At 39.0% G+C, this 13,932-nt stretch overlaps 1 protein-coding gene across 3 annotated transcripts in view; it reads right to left on the bottom strand.

Annotated features, from left to right (window-relative positions):
• Positions 1-13,932, bottom strand: part of CDK19 (cyclin dependent kinase 19) — a 199,993-nt gene that overhangs the window by 139,856 nt on the left and 46,205 nt on the right. Inside the window, exon 2 of one of the 3 annotated variants that reach the window (XM_043592113.1) lies at positions 11,515-11,576. The exons of the other annotated variants lie outside the window; for them this stretch is intronic. The gene's annotated coding sequence lies outside the window, so the exon portion shown is untranslated. The remainder of the gene's footprint in view (positions 1-11,514; positions 11,577-13,932) is intronic. 3 annotated transcript variants of the gene reach the window in all.

Below are 13,932 nucleotides of genomic sequence, written 5' to 3' on the forward strand. Positions count from 1 at the left end.
GGGCTTGAACTTACAACCCCAAGATCAAGAACCGCATGCTCTACCAACTAAGCCAGCCAGGCACCCCACAAACACCAGTAGTTTTAATGGAAAAGTCATCATATCTAAAAAAATAACCAGAAAGCAAACTATCTCCTTCTAGGAGGAAAGGAGAAAAATAGAAATTACTTTCTCATTCTCAAATCTAGCACTGTCAGGTGAGATACGAGAACAACTTGCTCCTTTTAGGCACATTTTCCTATTTCTGTCTTCACAAGATCATCCCAAATCATAAGTCTCAATGAAAAATAAATACTCAAAAGACAAATTAAGAGTCAAGATTGTGACCGGGGCACAGGGGTACAAGAGCACCTGGCTCCAGGGGTCCCAAACAGAGCAGGATCGGCCACATGCCGATCTCTCTTTCACCAGAGAGAGGGAAATAAGTGGTGAGGAACAAGAAAGGAATTCTATTCCAGGAGGCCAATGCCCAGAAGACAGCGGACTAGCATCCCGAAGACTGTCGCCAAAGTGCTGAAAATACTTCCAGGTTTATATAGGGAAAATGTGGGGCAAAGATGGGCGGGTACGTGCAGGTGGGCAGTGAAGGTCAAATCAATCACTGCTGGAGTCAATCACGGGTGGGGGTTTGCTGGCTCAGGGCTGCCCTCATTGCTCTAGTGGGTAGTTTCAGTTCCCATCAGAGGATGCTTTGCCCTCAGGGTCTTCCGCTTGAGCCACAGACAAACTGGAAAGAACCCAACTGGAAAGTTTGAAGTCCAACCGGAGGCAGCCAAAGTCCTCTTTTAAGATGTGAAAATCAACACTTCAAATTGAAATACATGTTTTTCACCATACTACTTAAGTTTCTGCCAAACCTATAGCACTGAGGAATCTTCTTTTGAGAAAATTTCAGTTTCGCATGTTTTCCTGGCTGACCTTAACTACTGTGATAATAGAAAATGTGATATTGTGATATAATAAGAAATATATATTTTGGTCTTCCTCCAGGATTCCTGGCTCATAGCTCCTAAAAGCCTTGCAATTTCCTAAGTGTTTAGAGCACAGAGTCATCTTTTATTATAACATTTGGTTTGTGTTCCTGGAATAGCTCCAGAAGGATAAAAGTGAAAGGACCGCTTTTGTTATTCATAACAAGCCCCTTTCAACTACACTGCGTTAAAGAGGTGATGCTTAGAAAGTCCCTGGATAACCACTGGATGGGGGCTGGTTGATAGGGGGAAAACCAGGTGATGAGAACTTTCACTCCACCCCTCAACAGTACCCACATCCCCAAGAAGTTGGTTGGAAGTGGAAAACCAATGGTCAACAACTTATTCCATCATGCCTACATAATGAAGCCTCCATAAAAAATCTCTGAAGTACACAGTTCTAGATTGGTCAACGGGAATACATCTGCTTGCCAGGAGGGTGGCACACCTCAAAACTCCATGGATACAAAAGTTCCTGTACTCCAGACCTTCCAGACATAGACCTAGCTCTATTTATTCTTCATGTGGCTGTTCGTTTGTATTCTTTAATATATTCTTTGTAATAAAGTAGTAATCTAGTAATGAAACTGTTTTCCTGAGTTCTGTGAGCCATTCTAGCAAATGACTGAACCTGAGGAGAGGGTCCTTGGAATTCTCAATTTGTAGCTGAGTTGGACAGAAGTTGTGGGTGACTTGAGAACCCACCACCTTCTACTGGGGTCTGAGGTTGGGGGCAATCTTGTGAGACTGAGCCCTTAGTCTGTGGAGTCTGCACCAACTTCAAGCAGTTAGTGTCAAAATTGAGTTAAATTGTAGGATATCCAGCTGGCGTCGGAGAATTTGTCAGGATGAGGGAAAAAACCCACACATCTAGTGTCAGAAGTGTTCTGGAAAGTGTCGGATTTAAGCAGAATTGTGAATAGAAAAAGAAATAGAGTTTTCCCTTTCAGACAGTCTATTTAATAATATAGTAAGTATCCCTGCTAGAACCCAAACCATTCAAACCATTATAATCCACAATCTCTGAACTACATTTGAAAGAAAAAAGAGAAATCCTTTAAAGGACTTTACTTGAAACTTTAACCAGCAAGGCACATAAATCATAAAGTAAAAAGTCAGCTCTTAGCTATTAAGATTTAATTTTCTGGAGCACCTAGGTGGTTCAGTCAGTTGAGAGTCTGACTCTTGATTTTGGCTCAGGTCATGATCCCAGGGTCTTAGGATCAAGCCCCGCATTGGGCGCTGCACTGAGTATGGAGCCTGCTTAAGATTCTTCCCCTTGCCCCTCTCCTTTACCCTTGTTCTTGCTCTAAAATTTAATTTTTTTTTTTTAGTAAAAAAAGAATTAGGGGCATCTGGGTGGCTCAGTCAGTTGAGCGTCCAACTTCGGCTCAGGTCATGATCTCGCGGTCTGTAGATTCAAGCCCCATGTTGGGCTCTGTGCTGACAGCTCAGAGCCTGGAGCCTGCTTTGGATTCTGTATCTCCTTCTCTCTCTCTCTCTCTCTCCGTACCTCCACTGCTTATCCTCTGTCTCTCTCAGAAATAAATATTTTTTAAAAAAAAGAATTAATTTTCTTTTAAAAGTTTCCATGAACAAAAACTAATTGGTTTGTATAAAAAATCAGGTAAACCTAATGTTGTCAAATGATCCATTTCATAAGAATGTCAACCTAAGATCAAATTTTAGTCACTAAAAAGCTAAAAAACAAGAAGTTAGAAATATAAAGCTGCTGCTCATCCAAGAAAAAAGATAAATACCAATAATAAGAGCCAGCCAAATCAACTTAGAGGGAAACAATATTTTTTCTGTTATCATTACATCACCTTCAAAACATAAAAATTAATATAATCCAATAGCACAGCACATTTATAATAAGAGTTGTAATAATAGCTACATTTATATAGTACTTAGTACAAGGCAGGCACCACTTTAAGAGTCTCAACTGTATTAACTCTTCTAATCCTCACAATATGCTGTGAAGCAGATACTATCACCATCTCACTGTACAGAGGAGGACACTGAAAACAGGGAGGTTAAGTAACTCACTCTAGATCACACAGCTAGGTAAGTGGCAGATTCAGGATTCACCTGGATCTAGGAAGTCTGTGCCCAGAGTCTGTGCTTTTAATCACGATAGCTTCATTTCTCGTTCCCCTTCTGGAAAAAGGGAATAGCGTGTGTCAGATGCAGAAGAGTAAGATGCATTGGAAGTTCAGTAAGGCTGGTTGAAAACAGGTGAAAGCAAGTTAAAGCTGAAGGAGAAAAGAGGCAGGGCCAGAGCAAACAGAGCAGGTGAACCACATTAAGGAAACTGGACTTAATCCAAGAAAAGAAGGTTTTAAGCAATCTGTGTGTTTGTGATTCCGTGTTTCAGGTAAGTTGAAGTTGAAAGGACTGTGGTGTTGTCTAAATGGAGATGCCCAAAAGGCATTTGGATGAACCAGTATCTTAGAAGGGAGATGTGGACAGGAGATGGAGAGGTGAAAGCATTTAGAAAATGAAAGCATGAGAATAGCAGGGGACAGAACCCTGAAGAACATCATTTAAGAAAAAGGATCCTACAGTATTAACAATGTAAACTACGTGATTTGGTGCTTAGCACTGCTAAGTGGTTTCTAATTCTTTACGCTTCTCTTTCCAACACTAAGTTCACTGAAAACAATGAATGATACCTCCTATAGGCCTTTGCAAATCCACAGCATTTAGCATATTAATGGCTATTTGTGGGATACTTAACTAAATGAGATACAGCAAAGGGATAAATACTTGATTTTTCTTGATTTTAGGAAAATCCTTTTTAAAAGATTCCTTTGATCTTCCATTCCTCCCCCCCCCCCCCCCCCCCGCCCCAGGCTTTTGCTCTCTCTGCACTTGCTACACTGACTGCTCTAACCCAGCAAAGATAAGCTTCGGGACTGAGGACATGTTCCCATGCAGTGGTTCTGTGATCCACTCTCATACTCAAAACCTAATAAGCAAATCCAGTTGAAATGATTTTAAGAGGAAAATGGAGGAGAGGGGTTCTCATTTAAAATAAAAGACATGGGGCGCCTGAGTGGCTCAGGTGGTTAAACACCCGACTTTGGCTCAGGTCATGATTTCACAGTTCTTGAGTTCAAGCTCCGCGTCAGGCTCTGTGCTGACAGTTCCGAGCCTGGAGCCTGCTTCAGATGCTGTGTCTCCCTCTCTCTCTCTGCCCCTTTCCTGCTCACGCTCTGTCTCTCAAAACTAAACATTTAAAAAAAATTTTTTTTAATAAGTAAAAGACAAAATTTCTTCTATTGCATTTTTCTACTATAGCAGAAATTTTTCTTACATTTTTATATTATAGTGTCAAATCACAAAATACTTCCTGTTTGTGGCCCTCTGTCTTTCCCATGGTTATGAATCCCCCTGATCTGTCTTTCCCCTTATTAATCCTATCCAGTAAGACAAGGTCAAGCTTTTCAGAAATTTTGTGAACACTTTATCTCTTCTCTGCATTCACCAAGCACATCTCTATACTATACACATGACATTCATCACATGCCACTTCATATGGTACTTTTCCACAATGTGTGACTTAGAGAGCATGGGATATGGAATTATACACCTATTATATATACTAAGTCACACAGCTAATAAGTTACTTACACCCTCAGGTTACCAGTTTTTGCATTTATGAATTGAGAATAATACTAACAACACTACACAACTATTTTGAAAATAATTGAGATCACATATATAAAATGCTTAGCACATGTCCAGCTAGAGGCTCAATAAATGTCAGTTCTTTTTTTTTTAAGGTTTTACATATATGTGCAATCTAAAAACCAAAACAAATGAAGAAATAACCCCTAAAACAAACTTAAATACAGAGAACAAACTGGTGGTTGCCAGAGGGAAGGTGGGTGGGGAGATGGGTGAAATAGGCAAATGGAATTAGGAGGTAGGAACTTTCAGTTATAAAATAAACAAGTCATGGAGATTAAAAGTACAGCATAGTGGGGGGGCGCCTGGGTGGCTCAGTCGGTTAAGCGTCCGACTTCAGCTCAGGTCATGATCTCACTGTCCGTGGGTTTGAGCCCTGCATCGGGCTCTGTGCTGACTGCTCAGAGCATGGAGCCTGTTTCAGATTCTGTGTCTCCCTCTCTCTCTGACCCTCCCCTGTTCATGCTCTGTCTCTCTCTCTCTCAAAAATAAATAAATGTTAAAAAAAAAAAAAAATTAGGGGCGCCTGGGTGGCGCAGTCGGTTAAGCGTCCGACTTCAGCCAGGTCACGATCTCGCGGTCCGTGAGTTCAAGCCCCGTGTCAGGCTCTGGGCTGATGGCTCAGAGCCTGGAGCCTGTTTCCGATTCTGTGTCTCCCTCTCTCTCTGCCCCTCCCCCGTTCATGCTCTGTCTCTCTCTGTCCCAAAAATAAAATAAAATAAAACATTGAAAAAAAAAAATTAAAAAAAAAAATTAAAAAAAAAAGTACAGCATAGGGAATACAGTCAATAATATTTTAATAACATTGTATGGTGACAGATGGTGACAACACTTATCATGAAGAGCACTGAATAATGTATGGAATTGTTGAATCACTATGTTGTCCACCTGAAACTAATATGACATTGTATGTTAACTGTACATCAATTAAAAAAACATATAGTGCAGTATGGGGCGCCTGGGTGGCTCAGTTGGTTAAGCATCCGACTTTGGCTCAGGTCATGATCTCCCAGTTTGTGAGTTTGAGCCCCGCGTTGGGCTCTGTACTGACAGCTCAGAGCCTGGAGCCTGCTTTGGATTCTGTGTCTCCCCCCTCTTTCTGTCCCTCCCCTGCTCATGTTCTGTCTCTCTCTCTCAATAATAAATAAACATTAAAAAAATATATATATAGCACAGTAAAGCAAAACAAGAATTCAGGAACCATGGAAATTCACCCTTTTAAAATGTATATTTCAGGGGCGCCTGGGTGGCTCAGTCCATTGAGCATCCGACTTCGGCTCAGGTCATGATCTCACAGCCCGTGAGTTCGAGCCCGCGTCAGGCTCTGTGCTGACAGCTCAGAGCCTGGAACCTGCTTCGGATTCTGTATCTCTGTCTCTCTCTGCCCCTCCCCTGTTCATGCCTGCCTGCTCACTCTCGCTCTCTCTCTCTCTCAAAAATAAGTAAACATTAAAAAAACTGCAAACTTTCCTTAAGATAATATGAAAGAAGAAGCCTGTGAGTAAACATTTCAATTAGAATGCTTAGGAAGGGATACAGGAATATGAGTTTTTGGCAAATATCAGCAAAAATGAAACGTAACATTTGAAATTAACATTTCCTATATGGATAATAGTTTTCTGAGTGGAGGTGTCATCATGTGTGCCTTCACAGCCATCACAATACCTAGCAACTAACAATCAAATATTTAATGGATTAATTGATCAGAGGGCTGATGTTATTGGTTATCTACCTTTTCTAATAAAATGGAGGTTTACAGGGGCACCTGGGTGGCTCAGTCGGTTGAGCGGCCGACTTTGGCTCAGGTCATGATCTCCTGGTCCGTGAGTTCGAGCCCCGCGTCGGGCTCTGTGCTGACCGCTCAGAGCCTGGAGCCTGTTTTGGATTCTGTGTCTCCCTCTCTCTCTGATCCTCCCCCATTCATGCTCTGTCTCTCTCTGTCTCAAAAATAAATAAACGTTAAAAAAAAAATGGACATTTACAGTAAGAGTCTCAAATTAAGTTTTTCATTCAACAAATAGTTTTGCCTATGGCAGTGCATATTTGGACCCTACAAGGATTATAATAATATATTGAGGTAAAATCTTCGTCCTACAGAAGTTCACAAAAGAGTGGAGGAACTAAGTAATGTGTGCAGTTACGATATAACATAAAATATAAAAAACTGCCTGAATCCCATGATTTAAAATATTTTTAAAACCATCGATTTAATCCTATCTTTCTTACAGAAGATTCAATGAGAGGAAGAGAGTGGGAGGAAGAGAAAGAGTCCTCCTATGACCTAACATGAGCAGTACATTACATCTCTTATACTATTGATTAGGATAATCTATTAAGATTGTTATACTCCATGGAAAGAAACTAGATGGCTTCCCTAAGATCAGAAAAAGGCACTCCTATTCAGTATCATACTGGAAGTCCTAGCTAATACAGTAAAATAAGGAAATAAAAAGTATACCAATTAAGGAGGAAGAAATAAAACCTCTGTTTACAGATGGTTTGATTATCTTTGGAAAAAATACCAAAGAATCAACAAAAAAAAAAAAAAGAAAGAAAAAAAAACCTCCTGGGACAAATAAATGATTATAGCAAGGTTTCAGGATACAAGGTTAATATACAAAAGTCAATTACTTTCTTGTATATCAACAATGAAAAGTTGGAGTTAAAATTAAATTTAAAACATAATAACATTTACATTAGCTCCCCCCAAAATGAAACACTTTTGTATAAATCTAACAAAGGATGTACAAGATCTATATAAGGAAAACTGAGGAAAGAAATCAAGAAAGATCTAAATAAAGGGAGAGAGATTCCATGTATATGACTATGAATACCCCAATTGACAAGATATCTGTTCTTCCCAACTTAATCTATAGATTCAACACAATCCCAATCAAAATCCCAGCCAATTATTTTGTGGACATTGACAAAATGTCTCAAGTTGACATGGAAAAACAAAAGACTCAGAATATCCAACACAATTTTGAAGAAGAAAAAGGCAAAAGACTGACATTATCCAACTTCAAGATTTACTATAAAGCTACAGTAATCAAAACAGGGTAGCATTGGGACACCCGGGTGGCTCAGTTGGTTAAGCATCAGACTTTGGCTCAGGTCATGATCTCATGGTTTGTGAGTTTGAGCCCTGCATTGGGCTCTGTGCTGACAGCTCAGAGCCTGGAGCCTGCTTCAGATTCTGTGTCTCCCTCTCTCTCTACCCCTTCCCTGCTCACACTCTGTCTCTCTCTCTCAAAACTGAATAAACGTTTAAAAAAAAAAAAAAAAAGACAGGGTAGCATTGGCAAAAGAATAGGAAATAGATTGATAGGATGGAATGGAGAGCCCAGAAATAGACCAACACAAATACAGTCAAATGATCTCTGACAAAGGGACAAAGGACAACATGAGAGAAAAAACAGTATTTCAACAAATGGTGCCTAAACAAATGGGACATCCACATAAAAAAAAAATTAATCTAGACACAGACCTTACACCCTTCACAAAAATTAGTTCAAAATGGAACACAGATCTAAATGTAAAATATAAAACAGTAAAACTCCCATAAGACAATGTAGGAGAAGATCCAGATGATCTTGAGTTTGGAGATGACTTTTGACTAAAATTAAAAATTTCTCTGCAAAAGATACTTTCAAGAGACTAAAAAGACAAGTCACAGACTGGGCGAAAATATTCGCAAAATATATATCAATTAAAAGACTGGTATTCAGGGGCGCCTGGGTGGCTCAGTCAGTTAAGCGTCCGACTTCGGCTCAGGTCATGATCTCGCGGTCCGTGAGTTCAAGCCCCGCATCAGGCTCCGTGCTGACGGCTCAGAGCCTGGAGCCTGTTTCAGATTCTGTGTCTCCCTCTCTCTCTGACCCTCCCCCGTTCATGCTCTGTCTCTCTCTGTCTCAAAAATAAATAAACGTTAAAAAAAAAATTAAAAAAAAAAAAGACTGGTATTCAAAATATAAAATTTGATAAAACTCAATAAGGGACCCCATTTATTGAGGTGAAATGACCCCATTTTAAAATGGGCAAAAGACAGGCACCTGGGTGGCTCAGTCAGTTAAGTGTCTGACTGGGCTCAGGTCACGATCTTGCGGTCCGTGAGTTTGAGTCCCACATCGGGCTCCATGCTGACAGCTCAGAGTCTGGAGCCTGCTTCGGATTCTGTGTCTCCCTCTCTCTCTGTCCCTCCCCAACTCACACTGTGTCTTTGTCTCTCAAAAATGAATAAACATTAAACAAAAATTTTTTTTAACAGGCAAAAGACCTACACAGACATCTCACCGAAGAAGATATGCAGATGACAAATAAGCATATGAAAAGATGGTCAACATCATATGTCATTACAGGGCTGCAAATTAAAACACAAGACAAGATAGACCCACTTAAATATAGTCAAATGATCTCTGACAATGGGACAAAGGATATACCTATTAGAATGGCCAAAACCCAGAAAATCAAATGCTAACAAGGACGTGAAGCAATAGGAGAGCCACTTAATTGTTGGTGGAAATGCAAAATGATACAGCCACTTTGGAAGAGTTTGGCAGTTTCTTATAAAACCAAACATTCTCTTATCATACGATCCAGCAATTACACTCCTTGGTATTTACCCAAATGAACTAGAAACTATGTCCACACAACAACTGGCACATGAATGAATGTTTATAGTAGCTTTCCTCATAATTGCCAAAATCTGGAAGCAATCAAGATATCCTTCAGTAGGTGAATGGATAAATAAATTGTGGTCCATCCAGACAATGAAATGTTATTCAGCACTAAAAAGAAATGAGCTATCAAGCCATAGAAGGGCATGGAGGAAGCTTAAATGAAGGAAGCTAATCTCAGGCTACATGCTGTATGATTACAACTATGCCATTCTGAAAAAGGTAGAACTATAGAGACAGGTAAAGATCAATGGTTGCCAGGGACCCAAAGGAAAGAAGCCAGGGATAAATAAGTGGAGCCCAGGATATGTTCAGGGCAACAAAATTACTCTGTTTGATATCATATTAGTGGATACATATGATTATACATGGTCAAACCCACAGATTGTACAACCCAAAGAGTGAACCTGAAGGTAAACTGTGGGCTTTAATTAATAATAATCTAACAATACTGGCCCATCAATTATAGCAAATATACCACACTAATGCAAGATGGTTAAGGTGGGGGAGTAAGGGGGTATATGAAAACCCTCTGTACTTTCCACTCAATTTTTCTATAAACTTAAAACTGCTCTAAAAAATAAAGACAATCATTTTTGAAAAAATATTTTAGAACCATCTATTTCATCACATCCCATCTCATAGAAATTGGGGGATAAGGACATGGGGAGGAGAGTCTTTCTCTGCCTTGATAGAAGCAGAACTTTTACCTTTATAAAAGTTCTTTTATCTTTAACTTTATATCTTGTATTTTTTATGCTAGTGCTTAGGGTAATATATTGAGATTCTCAACTGGTAACAAAATATACCACACTCAGGTTAGTTAAGCAAACATAAGGCTGCATAATTCAACAGTAGTGAATATAGCCAACTAGCCTGAAAATGAAGCATGAAAAGGCCTTCAAGAAATTACTTCTAATATTGTCAGTAAATAGAAAATATCCTCCAACCGGCCACTGAAAAGTAAAAGAAAGGAGAAATGGCCTAAGGGGTAAAATTGCAGCTAACTACAATAAACAGTCTGAAACTCATTTATCTCCCCATTAACTATCTCCTAGTTAATAAAAGCTTCTCTGAATAGGAGGAAAGAGAAAGAGTTACACTCGGTTGATTATAAAATGGAATGATCCTGTGTTGGGCACTGAGTAGAAATTTACCAAATATGTACTACCCTAACTTCGCATAAGGTGTACAACCTGCATTTAAAATATAAGGTATAGCCACTACAGATGAAATTTCCACAAGAAATAAGAAAGCCATTCCTCTAATCCCATTCAGAATCTATCTCAAAACTAGCCACATTATGAACATTATGTCTAAGAGTACAACATTTTGTCAGCTGCTATAGACCTTTAAAAGCAAAACAGACGACAACAAAAAGCCTCTATTCAAGCATCATCGAAGAAAGTTCATAAGTGGTTTTACAAATTCACAGAAAGTACTATCTATACTAACTGGCACATAAAAGGTAAAATGTTTCTATTGTTTAAAAAAAAAAAAAAAAAAAGTCAAAGGAGCATTACCCCGGAAAGGTGTGTCACATTATTTTCTTTAAAAGTAACTCATTAAGAAGGTCTCTATAAAAACATATTTTACAAATATGTGGGATGTGTTTGTTTCTCTCCTGAGACAAGAACTAACTTGAGAGAAGAGCATATTAACACATTCTGAAGAGAGAAGTAATTAACATATTGGAAACTAACATTTTTGGCACATGGGACCTACAGCAAGAATGTCTATCCTCTAGTCATGAGTCATGGACTAGGCTGCCTCTATTGTGAAGCAATCTTTCAGTAAAAGGAGCAGCAGGGAAGAATGCAACATATGAATAATGCCTTGGACAACCTCCCAGGAAGAAATCATCACGAAGCTAGGTCTGAGAAAGCGAGGCAGTAGAAACCATACATTATGATGCTCTCTTTTCTTAATCACTCCTACTCTTTAGTTAACAGCAGAGAGTGAAATTCAGTCTTTAGTTCTATCTAAAGGTTTATATTTTGTACGGATTTTAATAATACTAAATAAAATTACAGAACCTGGTCTTTCATTTTGCGAATTATTTAATGCATCATTATAAATTATTTTGTGGTGACATTTGTGACGAGTTCTCACCTGTCACATACCCACCCCAGCACACACACACAGTGACACCAGAAGGCAACACTCTGCTTTACCTTCTGCTGAAAAGTCTGCTACCTCCAACGCTTGAGGTCCATACACGAAGCCCTCCTGGAATCTATGAACACAGCAGAGGCAAAAGGCAGAGAAGTTTATGTAGATTTAAAGTTACACTGCCCAAAACATAAAATGCCAAATGCCTATCACAAGTCTACATATCTGCCAAGGAAATCAGATCTCAGATTTGACAATGAGCAAATCAACAGTATACTGATAATATTCAGAGTTCATTATATGTTATGCAGCTAATTGCATGAAAAAAAAAAAACCAAAAGTTGAGCCTTAATTTATATTCTCACCAAAAGAAGTGACTTGTACTACTGGAGATACTAAGAGGAGCAACAAGGTAGGAATTCATATATGCCGAAAGTAACAAATTAATTTTTAAAGTTACGTGAGAGAGGGGGGGCCTGGCTGGTTCAATTGGTAGAGCATGCAACTCTTGATCTCAGGGTCCTGAGTTCAAGCCCCATGCTAGATGTAGAGGTTACTTATAAATAAATAATAAGTATTAATAAATTAATAAATAATGAAATTATGTGAAGAACCAATACATACATTAAGAATATAAGAGCAGTTAAGCAGAAAAATATTCTTCACATCATGAAATGTGATAGACCCTACAGCTCAAGGTACATTCTTTCTAGGACCCGAGATTGTTGGGGCTACAGAAGAAAAACAATTAGAAACAGATCTGGAAGAGGACAAGGCAGAGGAAAAAGGGAAAAGTAGAACCGTAAAGATATTCTAATGCCAAGATTTAATTTAAGTTGGACAGTAATGTTGAAATGAGCAAGGTACTACATATGCTAGGCAGTAAGGGAGAAATCTACCTTTTCCAATATTATAAAATAAATGTAAGTATGAAACATGAAAAGCTTTTCAGAGAACACCCTTGTAAAAAAAATTAAGGATATAATCAGGTAAAATCTTTAGAACTCAGATTTCACTCATTCTTTTCTTTTGTAGGATAAAAGACTTACAAAATGCAGCTGATGTAGATGGGCAGGAATTAGATAATTTTACTAGCTATTAAATTTAAAAGAGGGGGGGTGCCTGGGTGGCTCAGTCGGTTAAGCGTCCAAATTCAGCTTAAGTCATGATCTCACAGTTTGTGGGTTCAAGCCCCGCACTGGACTCTGTACTGACAGCTCAGAGCCTGGAACTGTTTCGGATTCTGTGTCTCCCTCTCCCTGCCCCTCCCTGGCTCACACTCTGTCTCTCTGTCTCTCAAAAATAAACATTTAAAAAATTTCTGTTTAATTTAAAAGAGGGGGGCATGTTATTTTTATGTAATATTTAGAAATCCTTAAAAAATGTCATCAAATAATTAGGGAAGAAGAAACAAAGTGTTGCCTTAAAACATGTTATGTCAAGGAAGAAACAATATTATAAAACATTTGCCCTAAAGTCAGATGGCTTCAATTCAAGTTCCAGATAAACCATTCAATTACTTTGAGACATCAAGCAGGTCACTTAATCTCTTAGCACAACCAGAGTTGTTCAATGAGGACTCCTTCACCATCTCACAGATTTATACTGAATATCAAATGAAATAAGATATTAAAAATCACAGAATGCTATATTTTGTAAAAATTTAAATCAGTGCATCTGACTTAAATTACCAACTTAATAAAAGCTGTTATAGGGGCACCTAGGTGGCTCAGTCGGTTAAGCATCCGACTTCAGTTCAGGCCATGATCTCATGGTTCATGAGTTCAAGCCCTGCATTGGGCTGTCCGCTGTCAGCTCAAGAGCCCACTTGGAATCCTCTGTCTCCCTCTCTCTCTGCCCCTCCCCCACTCATTCTTATTCTCATTCTCTCTTTCTCTCTCAAAAATAAATAAGAATTTTTTTTTTAAGTTGTTAGAGGGAATACAGAGCACCAAACCAAGGAATCTGGGGAACCAGACGGGGAAGGAAGCCCAAAGCAAAAAGACTAAGCTGACCAAAAGAGCCTAGAGTAGTTGTCAGGGCTAAATGGCAGCCTGAAAAATCACAGTCCCCAAGAGACAGTTGTACCATATTACTAATTTAGCTATTTGCCCAACATTATCTGCTTCAGATTTATCTTCTCTTAATTCCCAAAATAATCTTATAGACTGCACCCTCCGCTAAAACACTGCTTGTGACATTCTAAGCTAAGGATCTAAGACACTAAGTTACTTACTTGTATATTGCATATATTTCTAAAAACCAAGCTGATACAATCCTCCCCCCATAAAACAATAAGGGCAGCAAAGTCTACTATGAGATGCATGATGTGCCACGAACAATTCCAAGAGCTCCACAGGTATTAAGTCATTTGGTCTTCACAACTCTGAGGTATTATCCTCACTTTACAAATAAAGAAACTGAGACACAAGACCTTAAGAAACTTGCTTAAACACACACAGCCAGAAGTAGCAGATGTG

This window comes from Prionailurus bengalensis, chromosome B2 (genome assembly GCF_016509475.1).
Source record: "Prionailurus bengalensis isolate Pbe53 chromosome B2, Fcat_Pben_1.1_paternal_pri, whole genome shotgun sequence".
Taxonomy (NCBI): domain Eukaryota; kingdom Metazoa; phylum Chordata; class Mammalia; order Carnivora; family Felidae; genus Prionailurus; species Prionailurus bengalensis.